Source organism: Triticum dicoccoides, chromosome 4A (assembly GCF_002162155.2).
Source record: "Triticum dicoccoides isolate Atlit2015 ecotype Zavitan chromosome 4A, WEW_v2.0, whole genome shotgun sequence".
Classification (NCBI taxonomy): Eukaryota; Viridiplantae; Streptophyta; class Magnoliopsida; order Poales; family Poaceae; genus Triticum; species Triticum dicoccoides.
The window spans coordinates 443072104-443095595 of NC_041386.1; positions in this window are offsets into that span (position 1 = coordinate 443072104).

The following is a 23492-nucleotide window of genomic DNA, read 5'->3' on the forward strand; positions in this document are numbered from 1 at the left end:
CAGGCGGCGGAGGAGGAGGGCCCGCCCCGGGCCTGGCGGGCCGGCGGGAGGCGGCGGCGGGGAAGGAACGCGGTGGCGACACGTGGCGGCGGCGGGGACGGCCGGACAATGTCCGACGGGAGATTTTTGTCCGGCGCGGCGCGGGGACGATTTCTAGGGTTTCGGAGGTAGGAGGAGATCCGAAAACGAAGGGGTCTATTTATAGGCATAGAGGGAGCTAGGAGAGTCCAAATGAGGTGCGGTTTTCGGTCACGCGATCGTGATCGAACGCTCTGGATGATGGAGCGGAGTTTGGTGGGTTTTGGGCCAAATTGGAGGGGTGTTGGGCTGCAACACACACGAGGCCTTTTCGGTCCCTCGGTTAACCGTTGGAGTATCAAACGAAGTCCAAATGGTACGAAACTTGACAGGCGGTCTACCGGTAGTAAACCAAGGCCGCTTGGCAAGTCTCGGTCCAATCCGGAAATGTTTAATCCCCACACACGAAAGAAAGCTAGAAATGACCACCGGAGGAGAACGAAGCGCCGGAATGCAAAACGGACAACGGGGAAAAAGCTCGAATGCAAGAGACGGACACGTATGCAGATGCAATGCACATGATGACATGATATGAGATGCATGACAACGACAACAACACGCGGAGACAAAACCCAAACCCGAGGAAATAAATATAACTTAACGCCGGAGACGGCAAGAGTTGGAGTACAAATTGGGAAAGTTACATCCGGGGTGTTACACAGGCGGCGGGGAGGGGGAGGCGGACAGTCGTCCCGTCGTTCCATTGCTCTTGGGTGGCCGTCTCGGTCGTGCTCTACGGTGATGCGAGTCCGACTGTGGCTGACAGCCGGCTCCTTGTCTCTTCTTCCTCGGGCGCCGCCAGTCGGTGTCCGAGACGTCGCGACTTGATCTCGGTGAAGGTCGTCGTTGGGCCGTTGAGGCGCCTCCGTGCAGCAGCCGGCCTCGTTCTATGCGGCAGCCGCGTCGAGGAGCCGCTGGACTCGCTCCATCATGAGGCAGCGTTCTTCGCCCTCAAAATTTTCCAGCTCGTCTGCCACTGCCTGGGCGGCTCAGATGTTCTCCACTGGTGTAGCGTACATAGGGCGGCTTGCCCCAAAAAGGTTGGCGATGGCTACGCCGCGCTACCGGACCGCGCCAAGGCGGCTGGGCCCCGCCGGGGCCGGCGAGCCGCCGACGGCGCGATCCATCTCCCGCTGGTAGGCTTCTGACAAGCGCCTCATGTTGGCCAGCTTCTTTGCGCCTTCAATGAGCTGAAGGCGGCGCGCCTCCAACGTCTCTGCGTCAGCGTCTTCCGAAATGGGCGCAGTTAGGTCTTGCAGTGCCGCGCTGAGTGAGTCGTGCGCTCCTCCGCCGGGGAGCTCGTCATGACTGATGACTAGCACCTCGGTGACGGTGCTTCCGTTGCTCTCCGCGCGAGGAGAGGTTCGTCGTAGACCACCACATTGGTGGGGAACGTGTCGAGCGACGCGGTGTCGGAGTCGACCAGCATCGGGTCGGTGGAGCCTACGGACTCCAAGTCTACGGCAGGCTCGCCGGAAATGTGGAGTTGATCGAGGAGGCCCGCGAGGAGGTTCTCGGGGCCGCCCGTGCCTGCGTTCTCAACGCCGCTTAGCGATCGGCCAAGGAGCTGACCGCGCAGGCGATCTCAACGCCGCTTAGCACGTCGGCGCAAACTCCGTCTGGCGTGCTTGGCTGGCTGCGCTCGCCAGGGAGGAAAAGGGTTCCCGTCCAGAACAGATCTCTGGACGGCGGTGCACCAGGCCCCACGGTGGGCGCCAAATGTCGGGGGTTTGGTGCGACATATGCCAAAGGATGGCTTATCATGGTGGGGGCGAGTAGAACGTCGCCGGTGCCTGGAAACGGGATGAGGCGAAGACATGCACGCCGGCGAATCTTACCCAGCTTCAGGGCTCTCCGAGGAGATAATACCCCTACTGCTGCTCTGCAGGGTCTCCGCATGAGCACTATGGCAAAGTGTTTACACGGTTGCTCCTTGAGTTGTTTCTTGGAGGTAGGAGAGGGCAAGGCTAGCTCTCTCCCTTCTATATGATCTGGTCTAGAGCCAATGGGTTCCAACCCTTTGCATGGGTGCCCTGGGGGGTTTATATAGGCCTACCCCCCAGGGGTTCAATGGTAATCCGGCTGGACGCGGGCCCAACCATCAGTGCCTCTGGCCTCCGTCTTCTCTGCCGACCGTTGGGGCCCGCTGACTGGCGGGCCCCGCCGGCTGGTCTGGTACGGAGCCGACAGGCCACGTCTGCCGCGGGCGGGTCTTGCTGGCTGCTGATTACTGTAGCCGTGCTTCTGATGATGCGGGCCTGATCATGAGGTCGTGGCAACAGCCCCGCCGCCTGGCGGGCGATCACTGTTGCCACTCCCCATCACATCTTGATTAATGGCGCGTGGGCCCCGGGGGAGGGCTCCACCGACTCCCTCGGGCCGACTCCCGACGGGTCCGACTGGTGGTTCTCCTGCCGTCTCTTGAGGTCTCACTGACTGGTGGGGCCTGCTGCCTCTAGGCCGTACAGACAAGCCATCGTGGGTGCAGGATTCGGCCCTGCGATGCTGATGTCAGGGCCGGCATGGCAACAGTGCCACGCCGCACGAAGATCTTCTGAGGGACGGCGCGCTGTGGCCATGCCTGCCCTTGGTAAGGGGCGGGGGTGGGCTTCGCTGTAGCCACGCCCCTGCCCTGTCCCCCTTGATGAGGTCATGCGGTTTGTTGGAGTCGCAGGCCGACTCCCCAAAGCCGGCTTCTTTGGAAGTCGCCAGTCGGGAGTCGGCTTTATCCTGAAGTCATCCCTGGGACCCGGCCGTGAGCGGGCATTCGGCCGTCTTGCCATCGACTCCTCAGAAGGCGGCTCTTCGTCCTGTGGTCTTGAGGGGCGCAACCTGCCCCGATGTCTTGAAAGGTTCTGGGGCTCGGGTTGGCCTACCCATGGCCCATTACTCCGACAAGTGTTCCTTCTAGCATCATGGTGAAGTACTTGGCGTAAGCAGCTTCACTAACATCCAACATCCCCATGGCCATCTCATAACTCTCCACCCATGCCTCACGAGGTTGATCGGCTGTGTAGTTTGGCACCTTACGAGGGCCTTTGAAGTCCTTAGGCAGACACTCATTTCGTATAGCTACCTTTAGCCACGGCACACCGAAAGCCTTGGAAGTCACTCCTGCCTCAGTTGAAGTTGTTGGGTAAACCGGCGCATGCTGATGAGCCGCCAGCTGAGCCGCCAGCTCAGCCTCCCGACGTGCTCTAGCTTGGTCCACCAAATCTTGTGCGTTGCCCTCATTGCGTGCCGGATCATGAGGTTGGTTACGGCACCTTTCAGTACTTGAGACTGCTGGTGATTCAATGTGCCTGTTGTAGCTCTGGTTTGGACGAGGGGTCTCATGAATCCGATCGCGGCTATAAGAGTAAGCCTGCTGCTGCACCAGAGCTGTATGAAGAAGCTCCCTGGCCCTTCGGGTTTCAACCGTCGCTGGAGTTTCACCCTCATCGAGCAGAGCCGCCAATTGTGTAGCTGCCACAATCATGTTGTCCAGAGGGGTGGAGTAATGACCCGACGGTGTCACCACATGCTGAGGCGGAGTGCTGTTTATACGTGGCTAGTTGGGCGGTTCAACTATCCGGTTCACCACCGGCGGGTTATTAGCCCCAGCTCCAGGGGTGTTGAAGAGGTCCCTTGACTCATAAACAAAGGGAAAACGACTCCGTTGCTACCTCCTCAAGACTTCATGTGAGGCTTTCTGATCCACCCTAAGCCGATATGATTCTGCTTGAATCCGCTATGCTTGGGCATCCAAAATAGCTTGTTCTGCGGTCTGGTAACCCAAAGTATAGGGGATCGCAACATCTTTCGAGGGTAGAGTATTCAACCCAAATTTATTGATTCGACACAAGGGGAGCCAAAGAATATTCTCAAGTATTAGCAGTTGAGTTGTCAATTCAACCACACCTGGAAACTTAGTATCTGCAGCAAAGTGTTTAGTAGCAAAGTAATATGATAGTGGTGGTAGCGGCAACAAAAGTAAAGACAGCAAAAGTAATGTTTTTGGTATTTTGTAGTGATTGTAATAGTAGCAACGGAATAGTAAATAAACGAAAACCAGTATACGGAAAACTCATAGGCATCGGATCAGTGATGGATAATTATGCCGGATGCGGTTCATCATGTAACAGTCATAACATAGGGTGACACGGAACTAGCTCCAATTCATCAATGTAATGTAGGAATGTATTCCGTATATAGTCATACGTGCTTATGGAAAAGAACTTGCATGACATCTTTTGTCCTACCCTCCCGTGGCAGCGGGGTCCTATTGGAAACTAAGGGATATTAATGCCTCCTTTTAATAGAGAACCGGAACAAAGCATTAGCACATAGTGAATAAATGAACTCCTCAAACTATGGTCATCACCGGGAGTGGTCCCGATTATTGTCACTTCGGGGTTGCCGGATCATAACACATAGTAGGTGACTATAGACTTGCAAGATAGGATCAAGAACTCGCATATATTCATGAAAACATAATAGGTTCAGATCTGAAATCATGGCACTCGGGCCCTAGTGACAAGCATTAAGCATAGCAAAGTCATAGCAACATCAATCTCAGAAAATAATGGATACTAGGGATCAAACCCTAACAAAACTAACTCGATTACATGATAAATCTCATCCAACCCATCACCGTCCAGCAAGCCTACGATGCAATTACTCATGCACGGCGGTGAGCATCATGAAATTGGTGATGGAGGATGGTTGATGATGACGACGGCGACGAATCCCCCTCTCCGGAGCCCCAAACGGACTCCAGATCAGCCCTCCTGAGAGGTTTTAGGGCTTGGTGGCGGCTCCGTATCGTAAAATGCGATGATTTCTTCTCTCTGATTTTTTTCTCTCCAAAAGCAAATATATAGAGTTGGAGTTGGCGTCGGAGGGTTAACAGGGGGCCCACGAGGTAGGGGGCGCGCCCCCACCCTTGTGGAAAGGATGTGGGCCCCCTAGTCTTCATATTTGGCGAGGATTTTTTATTATTTTTTCTAAGACCTCCCGTGGAGTTTCAGGTCATTCCGAGAATATTTGTTTTCTGCACATAAAACAACATCATGGTAATTCGGCTGAAAATAGGGTCAGTTCGGGTTAGTTCCATTCAAATCATACAAGTTAGAGTCCAAAACAAGGGCAAAAGTGTTTGGAAAAGTAGATACGACGGAGACGTATCAACTCCCCCAAGCTTAAACCCTTGCTTGTCCTCAAGCAATTCAGTTGACAAACTGAAAGAAAGAAAGAAAAACTTTTACAAACTCGCTTTGCTCTTGTTGTTGTAACTATGTCAAGTCAGCATTCAAGTTTTCAGCATAGATCATAACTAACCACATTTGCAATAATTCCCAGGTCTCATAATTACTCGTATCGATAGCATGATCAACTAGCAAGTCATAATAATAAATCTCGGATGACAACACTTTCTCAAAACAATCATAATATGATATAACAAGATGGTATCTCGCTAGCCCTTTCTAAGACCGCAAAACATAAATGCAGAGCACCTTTAAAGATCAAGGACTGACTAGACATTGTAATTCATGGTAAAAGAGATCCAATAATAGTCATACCCAACATATATTAATAGTGATGATTGCAAATGACGGCTGTGCTCTCCAGCTAGTGCTTTTTAATAAGAGGGTGATGACTCAGCATAAAAGTAAATGGATAGGCCCTTCGCAGAGGGAAGCAGGGATTTGTAGAGGTGCCAGATCTCGGTTTTGAAATAGAGACAAATTGTATTTTGAGAGGTATACTTTCATTGTCAACGTAGCAACTAAGAGATGGTGATATCTTCCATGCTAAATACATTATAGGTGGTTCCCAAATAGAATGGTAAAGTTTATACTCCCCCTCCACCAACAAGCATCAATCCATGGCTTGCTCGAAACAACGAGTGCCTCCAACATACATCAGATCCCAGGGGGAGTTTTGTTTGCAATTAATTTTGATTTAGTTTGCATAAAGCATGGGACTGGGCATCCCGGTGACCAGCCATTTTCTCGTGAGTGAGGAGCGGAGTCCACTCCTCTTGAGAATAACCCGCCTAACACGGAAGATAAGGACAGCCTTTGTTGATACATGAGCTATTCAAGCATACAAAACAGAATGTTTATTTGAAGGTTTAGAGTTTGGCACGTACAAATTTACTTGGAACGGCAGGTAGATACCGCATATAGGAAGGTATAGTGGACTCATCTGGAAAAACTTTGGGGTTTAAGGGATTGGATGCACAAGCAGTATTCCCGCTTAGTACAAGTGAAGGCTAGAAAAAGACTGGGAAGCGACCAACTAGAGAGCGACAACAGCCATGTACATGCATTAAAATTAATAAACATTGGATGCAAGCATGAGTAGGATATAATCCACCATGAACATAAATATCGTGAAGGCTATGTTGATTTTGTTTCAACTACATGCGTGAACATGTGCCAAGTGAAGTCACTTAAATCATTCAAAAGAGGATACCACCCCATCATACCACATCATAATCATCTCAATAGCATGTTGGCATACAAGGTAAATCATTATAACTCATAGCTGATCAAGCATGGCACAAGCAACTATGATCTCTAATTGTCATTGCAAACATGTTTATTCATAATAAGCTGAATCAAGAACGCGGGACTCATCATATTTACAAAAACAAAAGAGGTCGAGTTCATACCAGCTTTTCTTATCTCAGTCAGTCCATCATATATCATCATAATTGCCTCACTTGCACGACCGAACGGTGTGAATAATAATAAGAGTGCACGTGCATTGGACTAAGCTGGAATCTGTGAGCATTCAATAAACAGGAGAAGACAAGGCAATATGGGCTCTTTGTTAAATCAACAATAATGCATATAAGAGCCACTTCAACAATTTAATTATGGTCTTCTCCTACTGACCCCCAAAGAAAAGAAAAGAAATAAAACTATTTACATGGGAAAGCTCCCAACAAGCAAAAAAAGAACGCGAAATATTTTTGGGTTTTCTTTTTAATTATTACTACTACAGCAGTAAAATAAACTACTACTAATTTTTTTGGTTTTTCTTAAAGTTTACTAAACACACAAGAAGAAAGCAGGAAAAAGAAAATAAACTAGCATGGATATTACAGTGAAAAAGTATGAGCACCGACATCTAGCAATGAGTGTGTGTGAACATAAATGTAATATCGGTGAGAAATACGTACTTCCCCAAGCTTAGGCTTTTGGCCTAATTTGGTCTATGGCCACGGCTGGCCTGGAGGATATCCATAATAATAGTTGTTGGGGTCGTACTGTGATGAAGAAGAATAGTTGGGATCATACTGATGTGCAGCGGTTATCGCCTACTGAGCTGCAGCGTGGAGTCGAGCTGCATCCGCTCTCCTCTCGTACTCTTCTGCCTCTTCTCTGGTAATAACATATCTTCCTTTTGTCTGTGAATCAAAGAAGGCAGGAGCAGCGAGAGTAATACGGAAAACACGTCGTTTATAAAAAATTAAGCGATATAAGAGAGGTGATTCAGGCCTCTCGACATACTGGTGCGAAGCCATAGAGTTATAATCTAAATATGTAGGAGGCAACTCCATATCACCCTCACGAATGTCTATTTCAAGAAAATGAACTAAGCGGGTTGCATAAATTCCTCCAAAGAAATCTCCATTATGTCTATTATGATGCAACCTTCGAGCTACAATGGCTCCCATATGATAAGATTGGTCTCCTAACACAGCACTCCTAAGAATGCTGAGATCAGGGACACACATGTGACATGCTTCATCCTTAGCATTTATGCATCTACCGATGAAAAGAGCAAAATAATGTATAGCAGGAAAGTGAATGCTTCCTATGGTAGCTTGCGTTATATCTCTGGATTCCCCCACAGTTATACTAGCAAGAAAGTTTCTAAATTCAGATTTAGGGGGATCCCTAATACTGCCCCATGATGGAAGTTCGCAAGCAGAAGTGAAATCCTCTAGGTCCATGGTATAAGATTTGTCATAGAGATCAAACATGACTGAAGGAGAATTACGCGAAGATGAATACTCAAACCTCCTCACAAATGAACTTGTGAGATCATGATACTGGGGGCATTTGTTAGCCTCAAAATCCTCAAGACCGGCATTGCGCAAATATGATTTGAATTCTTCTTTAATTCCCGCATGGTCCATAAAATTTTCCGACGGCCATTCGCAAGGCCATACTAGAGCGTCTCTTGGTGGATCCTCGTTAGCATCGCGCATAAGCAATTCTGGGTCGTTGCTTCTTAGAGGAACCACCTTGGAACATCTTCCTAAACATATTGTTTTTCTCTGAATTTTTTTGAAATTTTTAGTAACTTCAAAATAAAAGTAAACCAAACTCAATAAAACTGATAGCAACTACTCCTACAAGTGCCTAGAGCCTATATCAAGCATTAGAACTACTTGGAACCATATAAATTTGACATGCAAGCTCAAGAACATGGTCACCTATGCAGCAAAAAATTGCAATCAATAAAGCACTAAAACAAAAACTAATTGGACAAATGGAGGAGTCACATACCAAGGAACAATCTCCCCAAGCAGTTTTGCGAGAGGTGCTTTGAGCAAGGAGATCGAAAATCGCAGCAAAAGTGGCTGGAACAAGTGCTTGAGTTGGTTTTTCAGGTTTGTGTGAGATAGAGGAAGAAGATGGGTGCTGGGATAAGTGGAGGAGGGCCACCGTGGGCCCACGAGGCAGGGGGCGCGCCCTATAGGGGGGGCGCCCACCACCCTCGTGACCAGGTGGCAGCTCCTCCCGCGGTAATTTTTGCACAATAAATCCTCACATATTCCCGAACAATCATATTAAATTGGCATGGCATTCTGAGGACTTTTATTTTCGGGATATTTTTATATTGCACGGATAATCAGATAACAGACAGAAAAATACTATTTTTACTTTATTTCTACTAATTAACAGAAAGTATAGAGAGGGTACAGAAGTTTGTGCTTCTGGTTTCATCCATCTCATGCTCATAAAAAAGAATCCACTAACAAGGTTGATCAAGTCTTGTTAACAAACTCATTCCGATAATCATGAAACCGAAGAAATTTCGAATAACACTAAGTTACCTCAACGGGGATATGCACATCCTCAATAATAAGAATATCATATTTCTTTTTGACAGTAGGAAGAGGAAATTCAAAACCTCCAAATATAATTGATGGAATTTTTCCAACAGAGTTGATACTATGAACTTGAGGTTGTTTCCTCGGAAAGTGTACCATATGCTCATTACTATTAACATGAAAAGTGACATTGCCTTTGTTGCAATCAATAACAGCCCCTGCGGTATTAAGAAAAGGTCTTCCAAGAATAATAGACATATTATCATCCTCGGGAATATCAAGTATAACAAAGTCCGTTAAAATAGTAACGTTTGCAACCACAACGGGAACATCCTCACAAATACCGACAGGTATAGCAGTTGATTTATCAGCCATTTGCAAAGATATTTCAGTAGGTGTCAGCTTATTCAAGTCAAGTCTATGATATAAAGAGAGAGAGGCATAACACTAACACCGGCTCCAAGATCACATAAAGCAGTTTTAATATAATTTCTTTTAATGGAGCAAGGTATAGTAGGTACTCCAGGGTCTCCAAGTTTCTTTGGTATTCCACCCTTAAAAGTATAATTAGCAAGCATGGTGGAAATTTCAGCTTCCGGTATCTTTCTTTTATTAGTAATGATATCTTTCATGTATTTAGCATAAGGATTTGTTTTGAGCACATCAGTTAATCTCATACGCAAAAAGATAGGCATAATCATTTCAGCAAAGCGCTCAAAATCCTCATCATCCTTTTTCTTGGATGGTTTCGGAGGAAAAGGCATGGGTTTCTGAACCCAAGGTTCCCTTTCTTTACCATGTTTCCTAGCAACAAAGTCTCTTTTATCATAACATTGATTCTTTGATTGTGGGTTATCAAGATCAATGGTAGGTTCAATTTCTACATCATTGTGATTACTAGGTTGAGCATCATCATGAACATTATCATTAATATTTTTACTAGGTTCATGTTCATTACCAGATTGTGTTTCAGCATCAGACATAGATATATCATTTGGATTATCAGGTGGTTCAGCAATAGGTTCACTAGAAGTTTGCACGGTTCTATCATTTTTCTTCTTCTTCTTTTTAGAAGAACTAGGAACATCAATATTATTTCTTTGAGAATCTTGCTCGATTCTCTTAGGGTGGCCTTCAGGATACAAAGGTTCCTGAGTCATTCTACCAGTTCTAGTAGCCACTCTAACAGCATAATCATTTTTCTTACTATTCATTTCATCAAGCACTTCTTTTTGAGCTTTAAGTACTTGTTCTACTTGGGTGGTGACCATAGAAGCATGTTTGCTAACAAGTTTAAGTTCACCTTTAATATCAGCCATATAATCACTCAAACGTCTAATCATATAAGCATTTTCTTTTAATTGCCTACCAAAATAAGCATTGAAGTTGTCTTGCTTAAACGTAAAGTTATCAAACTCATCCAAGCATTGACTAGCAATTTTAGTAGGAGGGACTTCAGCTTTATCATATCTATAGAGAGAATTTACCTTTACTACCTGTGTCGAGATATCGGGATTAGGAGGTTCTTCAGTGAATAAATAATTGAGATCATATGTTTCTTCAATAGGCGGTATATTAAGACCATGTATTTCTTCAATAGGAGGTAAATTATTAACGTCTTCAGCTTTAATACCTTTTTATTTCATAGATTTCTTTGCCTCTTGCATATCTTCGGGACTGAGAAATAAAACACCTCTCTTCTTTGGAGTTGGTTTAGGGATAGGCTCAGTAATTGGAGCAGGAGATGGCTCAGGAGCTGGCTCAGGAGGTGCCCAATTATTTTCATTTGTCAACATATTATTCAATAGAATTTCAGCTTCATCCGGTGTTCTTTCCCTGAAAAGAGAACCAGCACAACTAACCAGGTAATCTCTGGAAGCATCGGTTAGTCCATTATAAAAGATATCAAGTATTTCAGGTTTCTTAAGAGGATGATCAGGCAAAGCATTAAGTAACTTGAGAAGCCTCCCCCAAGCTTGTGGGAGACTCTCTTCTTTAATTTGCACAAAGTTGTATATTTCCCTCAAAGCAGCTTGTTTCTTATGAGCAGGGAAATATTTAGCAGAGAAGTAATAAATCATATCCTGGGGACTACGCACACAACCTGTCGGATTTCGGGTTCCGGCAGACCCTTGAGGTTCGAACACTGGGGTGCGCGCGGAGATTTCGCCTCCTACCTACCTGCACTCCTCCGCCTCGCTAAGATCTAAGCTAAGGAAAGAGCAACACAAGAGACACAGGGTTTATACTGGTCCGGGCCACCGTTGTGGTGTAATACCCTCCTCCAGTGTGTGGTGTGGTGGATTGCCTCTTGGGCCGATGACGATGAACAATACAAGGAAGAACAGCCTCGTGAGGGTCTGCTCTTTTCTGGGGGGGACGAACTGCTAGGAGGAGTTCAGTCACCCTTCTCTCTCTCTGATTTCGATCCGATCCTTGATCCTCGATCTCTGTCTCTAACCTTCCTTTTACCTCAAACCCGAATCCCAATCCTTGTGGATGGCTGGTCCTATTTATAGGCAATGGCCCTGGGCCTCTTCCCAAATATTAAGAGGGAAGGGCGCCAACAATTGGCCATTTTGAAGGGGAACATCTAGTACACTTATCCTGACTAAAGTTGGTCCTCGCCTACACAAAGCTCTGGTGGTGACGCCGTCTTGGGCTCCACGATGACCTCCGTCTTGCGGTCCTCCTGGTCTTGGTCTTGTTGCACCGAAACGGCAACCTTTGCCTGATGCCTCGGTACTCCGCGGCTGCGCTTGCCCCCTTTGCACCAAAGGGGAAAGGAGGACACTGCGCGGGCTGGCGCCCGCCTGGCGCCCTTGGTCGTCATGGCTTGCGTCACGGGCACCTCGTGAGGTACCCCGCCTTGATCTCTCCGCCTCCTCGTGAGCCAGCCTGGTGCGGCCGTGCCTGAGGAAGCTCCGTGTCGTCCGCCCCGCGAGGCTTGGCCCCTCGCGAGGGTCTTGGGTCTGTGTCGATGAAGATGGGCCGTGCTGGGGCCCCCTTTGAGCCACGCCGCAGGCCGCAGGCAGGCAAGTCTGGGGACCCCCGTTCCCAGAATGCCGACAGTAGCCCCCGGGCCCAAGGCGCGCCCGGACTTGGCTGTGCAGGGAGGTGGAAGGGAAAGAGCGAAGCGCAGCGGGCCCTAACAGCCTGCAGTCTTGGGCGCCGCGTGGCGGTTGATTGGACGTGAGCGCCTTAGCAACCGCGCGAGTTGATAAAGGAGCGGCATCTACCTAGGCTTTGCTTTTTGCTTTCTCCGGTTGCTGCTCAGATCCCCTTTCTTGCGCCTCTCCTTCCTTTCTCCAAAATTTCCAGATCCACTCCGACCGCGTGACCTAGGAAGTCATGGTGCCTCGTCAGTCCTCGACCGTAGCTTGGTACTCGTCTGCCCTGGACTCGCCGAACGTGTCGGAGGCGAGCCTCGCCCGGTTGCGCCGGATGGCGGCGGTGCGGGGCATTGACGGGGCGAAGGTGTTCAAGGCCGGCTCCGCCACCCCTGAGGGTCAAGGGAGCACTTTCTATTCGTTCTTCGTAAGCGCCATTGCTGCTGGCCTGGTGCCTCCCTTCTCTGAGTTCTTCTTCTCTGTCCTCCGCCATTATAAGCTACAGGCTCTGCATCTCCACCCCAACTCCATCCTTCTCCTGGCGATCTTCGCCTATTACTGCGAGGCTCATGTAGGGGTGCAGCCCTCAGTGGCCTTGCTGCGCCACTACTTCTACCTCCGGACCTCTCGCGGTCCTGCTTTCGCATGCGCGAGCTTCATCGCGTACGGTGGCGCCATTGCCATTTCGAACCCCGGGAAAAGGATTGAGGGCTTTAGGAGCAAGTGGGTCTTGGCGGATGCTGGGCGCATCCACCCTCGGCTGATCTTTCCCACGGAGCAACCCACGAGCTCCAGCGATTGGGGTCGAGTAGAGCTCGCGGACCCCCGCGCGAAGCTGGTATTGGAGAAGATGGACGCGGATCTGAGGCTGGCCAACATGGCGGCGGCGAAGCTGACCAGCGCGTCGCCGCTGAGGGAATTCCTGGAGCACCAGCTAGCTCCGCTTCGGCAATACTCGCTTCCGATGTGGAGGCCCCATCCGAGCCCCACGGCCTTGGCCGACGGAGATCTGGCTGCGGTCCTCCAATCTCTGGTCGGGGGCGATGTGGCGAGGTTGGAGGGCGCTCCGACGCCCTTGTTCCTCCGCAATGACTGGGAGCAGGTAGTGGAGTCCATGCCCATCTTCAACGGGGACGGGCCCATGCCCATGGAAACTCCCGAGGAACCGGTGGACGTGCCCTTCGATGACTCCAGCAAAGAGGAGGAAGGAGGGGAGCAGGAAAAAGGGCCTGACTCCGAGGCGACTGACGGAGAGTCGAGGGCTCCCCTCCCCCGGCGCAGGTCCTGCGTTCTCCGCCGAGCGATGACAACGAGGATGATGATGAGCAAGACGGCGGGGGCTTGCCCCCGATCCCGAAGAAGGACAGGACCGGGCTGATCTCCTGCGGGTCTACCCCGGCCCCGAGGAAGACCGCAGATGCACCTTCCGCTTCCAAGCTTCCCGAGGTTGACCCTTCTAGCCGGCTTTCGGGCTTCAAATTTGGCCGGAGGCCGCTTGAGCTCACTGGCGACGACCCATAAGCGCTTGATTCTTGTCTTTATTTCTTGTTCTGCTTCTGAGGCTTGACGTCCGCATCTCTTGGATAGGCTGGCGCCCGCAGCAAAGAAGCCGAAGGGACCTCCTGAGGTTCCATCCGTGGCAGCACCTCTGCCCGCGAAGGAGGGTGACCGCGATGCACGGGCTTCTCCTGCCCGGTCGTCCTTGCGAGGCCTGGCTGAGCCGACGGGGGCGAGCTCAGCCCCCATGGCCCAAGTGACTCCCGAGGTGCCTTTGCCTGCTGCCGCCACTACAGCGCAGCAGACTCTGCCTCAGGATGCTGTGGCCGCGCTGCCGCCTTCTCCTTCTACTCCACTGACTGTTGTTTCTCCGACTCCTCCTGCGTTCTGGATCGTGCTGCTGCTGAGCTGGACTGGCTGCGGCAGGATCTTCTTGGCGCCGACCCTCGCTTGGTGGCCGGGCACTTGGAGCTGGCTTCAGGATGGTTTCGATCCGACGCTTCGATTCAGGCGGCGCTGGTCCAGGCCTCGACGGCTTGCGATGAGGAGAAGCAAGCCGTCCTTGAGGCGAAGGCTGCTCGTGACGCAACCCTGGGGGAGGTGGTCAATGTCCGTGGTTGCTGCACGGCGCTGGAGGACAAGCTGCAAGGCCTGCGGGACCAGCTTGCGAAAGAGGTCCGCCTTCGCCAAGAGTAGGAAGAAGGCATGAAGGCTCGCGAGGCGGCCGTCAAGGAGAGGGAGGTCAAGCTCAGGAAGCGCCGCGACCGCCTAGGCGCGCTGGAGCAGGAGTTGGGGGCGAGGAAGGCCGAGCTGGACGACAAGGCTCTGGTTCTTGCCGAGGACCGCGTGGCCTTCACGGAGATGGAGGCGAAGGCTCTCTCCTCGCTAAGGACGCTTTATGACAGCGGCCTGGAGAGCCCGCTGGCTGGCGCCGAGGACGGCCCCGCCAAGCTGCTTCCCTTCCTGGTTCGTGCTCTTGAAGATGTCACCCTTGGCCTTGGCCCCACGGCCGAGGCCGAGGCGCGTGTCCTGTCTTCTGCAGCGCTGACGCAGGTCCTCACCCACATCTACCTTCGCGATCCCGGCGTCGACCTCGACAGCCTGCTGGAGCCAGTAAGCGGCGAGCGTGCCGCTGCCACTGCCGAGGCCATGAAGGGTCGTGCTGAGGCTCTGCTGGGGAAGTTCCGGGCCTTCAGCACCAAGCCGAAGCAAGGCGCTGCCGACCCCACTGCTCCATGAGGCAAACCCACTCCGCGCTGCTCCACCGCTGACAAGTGACTCCGTTGTGGCTCCTGTCCTGCCTTTAATTCCTGCACATGTATCATGCCTCGGGGAGGCGTTTAAACTTGCGTTTGGCATTGAGATAACAGTGTGGGTTGTAATATTTGCTTTGGAATTCCTTGAGATTTACGCTTTTCCTTCCTACTTGCTTATGTTCTACACCGGCAGAGCCCGGCCCTGCGCATACCTCAACCGTCGTTAGCCCCGACCGGAAACCAGGACGGGACCAAGGAGTGAGGGGCTATGTGACAAGTTAGGCTCCTGAGTCGCGATGCTCAGGAGTCCCCCTTGGCGCACGAACAACAAGTAGGGAGGTATGATGTGGGTGGATCTACCTTTCTACGTCTGCAGAGCCCGGCGCCGCGCATACCTCAACCACCATTAGCCTTTCGGAACTAAGGAGTGAGGGGCTACGTGACCAGTTAGGCTCCTGAGTCGCGATGCTCAGGAGTCCCCCTTGGCGCACGAACAGCAAGTAGGGAGGTATGATGTGGGTGGATCTACCGTTCTACGTCTGCAGAGCCCGGCCCCGCGCATACTTCAACCGCCGTTAGCCTTTCGGAACTAAGGAGTGAGGGGCTACGTGACCAGTTAGGCTCCTGAGTCGCGATGCTCAGGAGTCCCCCTTGACGCTCAAATGGCCTTCATACCTTGGCTCCGCTCGGGGAGAGACGCACGACGAACCAGGCTCCGGGGGGGCCTGGCTGGGCGGCGTGCGTCTGGGCGTGACCCAGGCGCATCCCCCGTGCCCAGCCCCCTCGCGCGGCACTCCCGAGGGGAGGCGTTACGATGAGGCTAGACACTGAGCTCTGGGCTCCCTGAGGTTGATGCGGCCCGGGGGCCACCCTCAGTTGTTTATCACCAGCGAGGAGCATAGCCGCTCCTCGGCAGTGTCGTCAGCCAGCACGGAGCATGGTGCTTCCACTGGTACGTGGGAGGGGGCCCCCTCCAGGAGGAGCCCCCAGGGTGTGTACAGCCCCTCCCTGACACGTGGCTGGCACGGTAGGGCCTGGCGAGGTGTATCTGGGCACCCGTGAGCCAGCGCGGGACTCACGGGGCCCTACCTCTAGGCGGGTTGCGCCTGGCACTGGGCCTTATCTTGTGATGTGTCCCTGCAAATTTGGTTAGATGCCGGCACTCTACGTCCTCGGGTCCCGGCCCTCGAGCTGGTCTCAGCCGTCGCTGGTATGCCAGGTCGCGATGCCGTGGACAAGGCCAGAGGGTGAGGGCTGGAGAGCCAGTAAGAGCCCTGAGTCGCGATGCTCAGGTACCCCCCCCTTTAACGTGCAAGTGGTCGACATGGAGAAGAAGAGGTGCCGTGGACCGGCATCAAATAATCAAGCATGGCGGGTCAAACGCATAACCGGAAATAAAACGCAGAAGGGATACATGCCGCTGGGTCTGGCCCGAGCGACTTGGGGATGATGCAGCCCGAGGGGCGCCCCAAACAAGGTAAGCTAACAACATGAAATAAAAGGGATACATGCCGCAGGGACGGACCCACGCGGCCTGGGAATAATGCAGCCCTGGGGGGGCGCTCCCAGCTGGAAATGAAACTTGTAAGAAGTCACCTGATGATGTTGAGGATGAAGGACTGTTGGTGTAGCAGACTCAGTGAGCTGCGGAAGCCGATCCTCACGAGACCCCAGGCCTAGGGGCCTCGGGAGGCTCCGGAGGCGCTAGTGGCTCCTCGCGGACCATCTCCATCTCCGCCAGGGCTGCGGAACGCCTGGCCTCTTGTGCCTCCATGATGCCCCTCATGAGGCGCTGGTACGTGGCAGCCGCGTTCGGTAAGTTGTAAGGCATGCGAATGTAGCTGTGGGGTGGACCTCCGCAGCGCCCCACTCACGAGGGCCAGAGGCGCTCCAGAGAGGCGACTCGATTGAGCCCTGGTATGTCGATGCAGACGCGCAGCCCACCATCCTCGCCTGGATGGGGAGCCACTGCTAGTAGGCGGCGGCCGCCTTTCATGACTCTTGACTCCTGTAGCTCTTGAATGGCCTTGCTGACGAACTCCTGAGGGTCTGGCTCTCCTTGCCTTACTCCTTCTTGAGAGAAACATGCTTCGAAACACGCCTCCAGGTGGTGCCCAAGCACCTCCCTCGTGACCCTAGCCAGGTCGGTGGCCCTCCAGGGGAGAGCCCCCGAGCCCTGCCTGAGGAGGGCGCCGGGCGCGCTTTCCTATGTGATGGAAGGAGGTTCCCCCTGGGCAGGCGCGGGCCCAGAGGGGCCTGCCTCCTGAGGGGCCGGGCCGGACGATGTCTTCTTCTTCTTGGAGGCGGTCTCGGGAAGCCTCCTGCTTCCACGATCCGGGTCTTCCAGTGACGCGGCCTGAAAGGCTCGCTCCAGGGAACACACCATGTCCTTCTCTTCACAGGGCACCGTGATGACTCCGCCACTTCCTGGCATCTTGAGGACGTTGTAGCCGTGGTGAGTTACGGCCATGAACTTGGCCAGCGCTGGGTACCCAAGGATGGCGTTGTACAGCAGGCGAATGTGAGCGACGTCGAAGTCGATGAGCTCGGTGCGGTAGTTGTCGCGTGCCCCGAAGGTGACAGGGAGGCAGACCTGCCCAATTGGGACCGTGGAGCCGTCGGTGACTCCAGAGAAAGGCTTGGTTGGCTGAAGCTGGCTGTAGGGCACTTGGAGATTGTTGAATGTTTCCACGGACAAGACGTTGAGCCCTGCCCCGCCATCGATGAGGGTCCTGGTGACCATCACGTTGCTGATGATTGGGGAACAAAGCATCGGGAGGACTCCGGCTGTAGCCGCACACTTGAGCTGATCCGCTGAGCTGAATGTGATGGCGCACGCCGACCACCTGAGAGGGCGCATGGCTTCGAGCTTGGGGAGGACTGCATTCACTTCGCGGGCGAACTGCTTGAAGATGCGTTGAGAGGCTGGGGTTTGAGCCCCGCCCAGGCTGCAGGAGATCGCGCGCGGCTCCTGGAAGCCCCCAGCCCCCTCGTCCTGGTTGCGGTCCTTGTTCCTCCTTGGCTGCGGCGGCAGCGGAGGGAGGCCTGCGTTCCTTGCGGGCGATCCTCGCGAGGCTGATCCCTCCAGTCTCCCTCGCGAGGCGGATCTTGCCAGCGATCCTCACGAGGTTGATCGCGCCACCCTTGGCGCGGACCACGGTCTTCCCAGCGTCCTGCGTTCCTTCCTCCTCCTCGACCATAGCCCCGGTCACTGCGGTCGGGGTGACGGCCGATCCTTCCTTCTCGCACGGCTCGGAGCTCTTGACATTCATTGGTGTTGTCGGTGTGGAGGTCGTGGTACACACAGTATCGACTGCCCTTGGGAGGTTCAGGCAGATCTCTGCCCCGCTTGGTGTCTGGTTCTGCCGCGAGCACGGCAGCCCCCTTGCGCTTCACATCCTTGGCCTTGGGCTTCTTCTCTTCTGGGTCTGCGGCAGGCTGCTCGAGGAGGGAGAGATGCCCTTCCTCGGCCCTGGTGCACTTGGTTGCCAAGTTGAACAGGTCCAAGGAAGTGCACAGGTCTTCATGCATCGCCAGCTCCTCCTTCATCTTGACATCGCGCACGCCGTCGGAGAAGGCTGAGATGATGGGCTCCTCAGTCACCTTGGGAATCTTGAGGCGTGCGTTGTTGAAGCACTGGATGTACTTCTGCAGGGTCTCCCCGGGTTGTTGCTTGATGCGGCGCATGTCGCTCACGGCAGGTGGCCCGTCGCGAGTACATTGGAAGTTGGCGATGAAGCAGGTGCGCATCTCGTTCCATGAGGAGATCGTGCCTGGGGCCAGGTTCAGGAGCCAGGTGCGGGCCCCGTCCTTGAGCGCCATGGGAAACCAGTTCGCCATGACCTTCTCGTCTCCGTTGGAGCTTCGATGCCCAGCTCATAGAGCTGGAGGAACTCCGCAGGGTCGGCCGTGCCGTCGTAACGAGGAGGCAGGTCTGGCTTGAGCTTGCCAGGCCGCGTGACGCTGCGTAGCTCGGTGGTGAAGGCACAGCAGCCTGATGTGGCCACGGAAGGCCTTGGGTGACGGAGAGCTTGGTCTTGCATGTCCCCACGCGCTGCAGCTGGGAGCACCGCGGGGTCTTGGCGTGCGGGAGAAGGAGCATGGTCGCGACGTGCTGGAGCAGGGAGCGCCCGGGCAGCTTCTTGCGGGCGAGGGACTTCTTGGCAGCTTTGCTCTTTCCGCGCTGGCACCTGGCGGAGCGGGTTCCGCCCAGGGGCCACACGCCTTGGAGCCATGGCGCCTTCTTGAGGAGGAGGCGGCTGGGGCGCCGCCGGAGCCTCGTCGCCCGCGCGGGGTGGGGTGCGGTGCAGCGGAACGGACGGCGCAGGAGAGCCCCCTGCGGCGCGGACGAGCTCGGCGACGCGGTCAAGCCATTCTTCGTAGACGTCATTGACGGGACGGTAGCGCAGGAGCTCATTTGCCGCGATGAGCGTAGCTCGAGCCTCCATGGGTGCGCGGAGCGTGCGGGACGAAGAACCAGCTGGGGTGAGCGAGGGAGTAGCGGTGCGGCCGTCTTGCCGCACTGACGGATGCTGAGACGATGCTTGCTGCTCGTCCCCCGCCGGGCCGGTGGCGGCGTTGACGGCAAGTGAAGGGGAATGGCGAGGACGCCCGCCGACAGGAGCCGTCTGGGTGACGCGGGAAGCGAGAGCGGCCCGGCGCTCGGCGCGGGCCCAACGAGCGTCAGACATGGGCGCGATGGTCGGAGGAGAACGGGGTGGTGGAAGACGAATTCCGGCGCACCCCTACCTGGCGCGCCAAATGTCGGATTTCGGGTTCTGGCAGACCCTTGAGGTTCGAACACTGGGGTGCACGCGGAGATTTCGCCTCCTACCTACCTGCACTCCTCCGCCTCGCTAAGATCTAAGCTAAGGAAAGAGCGACACAAGAGACACAGGGTTTATACTGGTTCGGGCCACCGTTGTGGTGCAATACCCTACTCCAGTGTATGGTGTGGTGGATTGCCTCTTGGGCTGATGATGATGAACAATACAAGGAAGAATAGCCTCGCGAGGGTCTGCTCTTTTCTGGGGGGGGGGACGAACTGCTAGGTGGAGTTCAGTCACCCTTCTCTCTCTGATTTCGATCCAATCCTTGACCCTCGATCTCTGTCTCTAACCTTCCTTTTACCTCGAACCCGAACCCCGATCCTTGTGGGTGGCTGGTCCTATTTATAGGCAATGGCCTTGGGCCTCTTCCCAAATATTGAGCGGGAAGGGCGCCAACAATTGGCCATTTTGAAGGGGAACATCTAGTACACTTATCCTGACTAAAGTTGGTCCTCGCCTGCACAAAGCTCTGGTGGTGACGCCGTCTTGGGCTCCACGATGACCTCCATCTTGCGGTCCTCCTGGTCTTGGTCTTGTTGCACCGAAACGGCAACCTTTGCCTGATGCCTCGGTACTCCACGGCTGCGCTTGCCCCCTTTGCACCAAAGGGGAAAGGAGGACACTGTGTGGGCTGGCGCCCGCCTGGCGCCCTTGGTCGGCATGGCTTCCATCAGGGCACCTCGTGAGGTACCCCGCCTTGATCTCTCCGCCTCCTCGCGAGCCAGCCTGGTGCGGCCGTGCCTGAGGAAGCTCCGTGTCGTCCGCCCCGTGAGGCTTGGCCCCTCGCGAGGGTCTTGGGTCTGTGTCGATGAAGATGGGCCGTGCTGGGCCCCCCTTTGAGCCACGCCGCAGGCCGCAGGCAGGCAAGTCTGGGGACCCCCGTTCCCAGAACGCCGACACAACTAGGATCAAGAGAATTAAACCATATCTTAGCATCGCCCTTTAATGAGAATGGAAATATTTTGAGTAAATAGAGGTAACATGATCTCTCATTATTAGTGAATAGGGTAGCTATATCATTTAACTTAGTAAGATGTGCCACAACAGTTTCAGATTCATAGCCATAAAACGTATTAGATTCAACCAAAGTAATAATATTAGGATCAACAGAGAATTCATAATCTTTATCAGGAACACATATAGGTGAAGTAGCAAAAGAAGGGTCAGGTCTCATTCTATCTCTAAGTGATTCTTTGTTCCATTTAATTAATAACCTCTTAAGCTCATATCTATCTCTGCAAGCAGAAATAGCAGCAGAAGATTCCCTATCAAAAAGATGACCTTTAGGAATAACAGGCATATTTTCATCATCGCTCTCATCATCGTATTCAGATTCAATAATTTCTTTTTCTCTAGCCCTAGCAATTTGTTCATCAAGAAATTCACTAAGGGGCACAGTAGTATCAGGCATAGAAGCAGTTTCATCATAAGTATCATGCATAGCAGAAGTGGCATCATCAATAACATGCGACATATCAGAACGAATAGCAGAAGCAAGTGTAGGTGTCGCAAACTTACTCATAACAGAAGGTGAATAAAGTGCAGAGCTAGATGGCAGTTCCTTACCTCCCCTCGTAGTTGAGGAATAGATCTTGGTTTTGTTGTCTTTCAAATTCCTCATAGTGATCAACAAATATAAATCCCAAGTGAACCAGAGAATAGAGCTAAGTTGTCAATTCAACCACACCTGGAAACTTAGTATCTGCAGCAAAGTGTTTAGTAGCAAAGTAATATGATAGTGGTGGTAGCGGCAACAAAAGTAAAGACAGCAAAAGTAATGTTTTTGGTATTTTGTAGTGATTGTAACAGTAGCAACGGAAAAGTAAATAAACGAAAACCAGTATACGGAAAACTCGTAGGCACCGGATCAGTGATGGATAATTATGCCGGATGCGGTTCATCATGTATCAGTCATAACATAGGGTGACACAGAACTAGCTCCAATTCATCAATGTAATGTAGGCATGTATTTCGTATATAGTCATACATGCTTATGGAAAAGAACTTGCATGACATCTTTTGTCCTACCCTCCCGTGGCAGCGGGGTCCCATTGGAAACTAAGGGATATTAAGGCCTCCTTTTAATAGAGAACCGGAACAAAGCATTAGCACATAGTGAATACATGAACTCCTCAAACTATGGTCATCACCGGGAGTGGTCCCGATTATTGTCACTTCGGGGTTGCCGAATCATAACACATAGTAGGTGACTATAGACTTGCAAGATAGGATCAAGAACTCACATATATTCATGAAAACATAATAGGTTCAGATCTGAAATCATGGCACTCAGGCCCTAGTGACAAGCATTAAGCATAGCAAAGTCATAGCAACATCAATCTCAGAACATAATGGATACTAGGGATCAAACCCTAACAAAACTAACTCGATTACATGATAAATCTCATCCAACCCATCACCGTCCAGCAAGCCTATGATGTAATTACTCATGCACGGTGGTGAGCATCATGAAATTGGTGATGGAGGATGGTTGATGATGACGACGGCGACGAATCCCCCTCTCCGGAGCCCCGAACGGACTCCAGATCAACCCTCCTGAGAGGTTTTAGGGCTTGGCGGCGGCTCCGTATCGTAAAACACGATGATTTCTTCTCTCTGATTTTTCTCTCCCCGAAAGCAAATATATAGAGTTGGAGTTGGCGTTGGAGGGTCAATAGGGGGCCCACGAGGTAGGGAGGCGTGCCCTAGGGGGGGCACCCCCCACCCTAGTGGAAAGGGTGTGGGCCCCCTGGTCTTCATATTTGGCGAGGATTTTTTATTATTTTTTAAGACCTCCCGTGGAGTTTCAGGTCATTCTGAGAATATTTGTTTCTGCACATAAAACAACATCATGGTAATTCTGCTGAAAACAGCGTCAGTCCGGGTTAGTTCCCTTCAAATCATACAAGTTAGAGTCCAAAACAAGGGCAAAGGTGTTTGGAAAAGTAGATACGACGGAGACGTATCACGATCATCCTGGCATTCTCTACTGCTAAGTCTGCCTTAGATTGCGCTATTCCATCACGCAATTTAGCCACTTCTGCCTTCTGTTGCTTCTGGTTTACTGGGGTTACCTCAACCTCCATCAGAATCGCTAGAGCATCCAGCAGATCTGCTAAGACTTGAGCCGGCGGGCGAGCTGAACCGCCAGCCCCAGCTGCTGTGACCGCAGCTGCACCAGAAGTTATAGCCGCAGCAGCTGTCGAGCCAAGAACCAGCTGTGTGCCAGCCATGAAGATTGCCACCTTGTTTGGCGGCTCACGGAGGTCCGGAATACTGTCTCCGTCGGAACAGCCCCCAAGCCTTCCACCTTGTAGCTGATAAATTGAATCAGTCTCGCCCGTGGACTCATCATCAGAGCAGATCTCCATCTCACCGCCAGAGATGGAGCCTTCCGACTCAGCCCCATGGGTGAACCCAACGAAGATGTGCCTTATGGCCAGCTGAGCCGGCGTGGGTCGTGCACGCTGAGCCGTCTCGATGATGTCGGTGCAGATGTCTGGCTCAGGGCCCGGCTCGCCGATCTTGCCGATGAAGACGTGGATTCCACCGAAGGTGACTCGGTACCCGTACTCAATTAAGCTGGAATCGGGGCCCCAGCTTGCATCATCGATGTAGAGCTTGCCGTGACGACTCTTGGTCATACGGCCCACAGCGTATCCCTTGA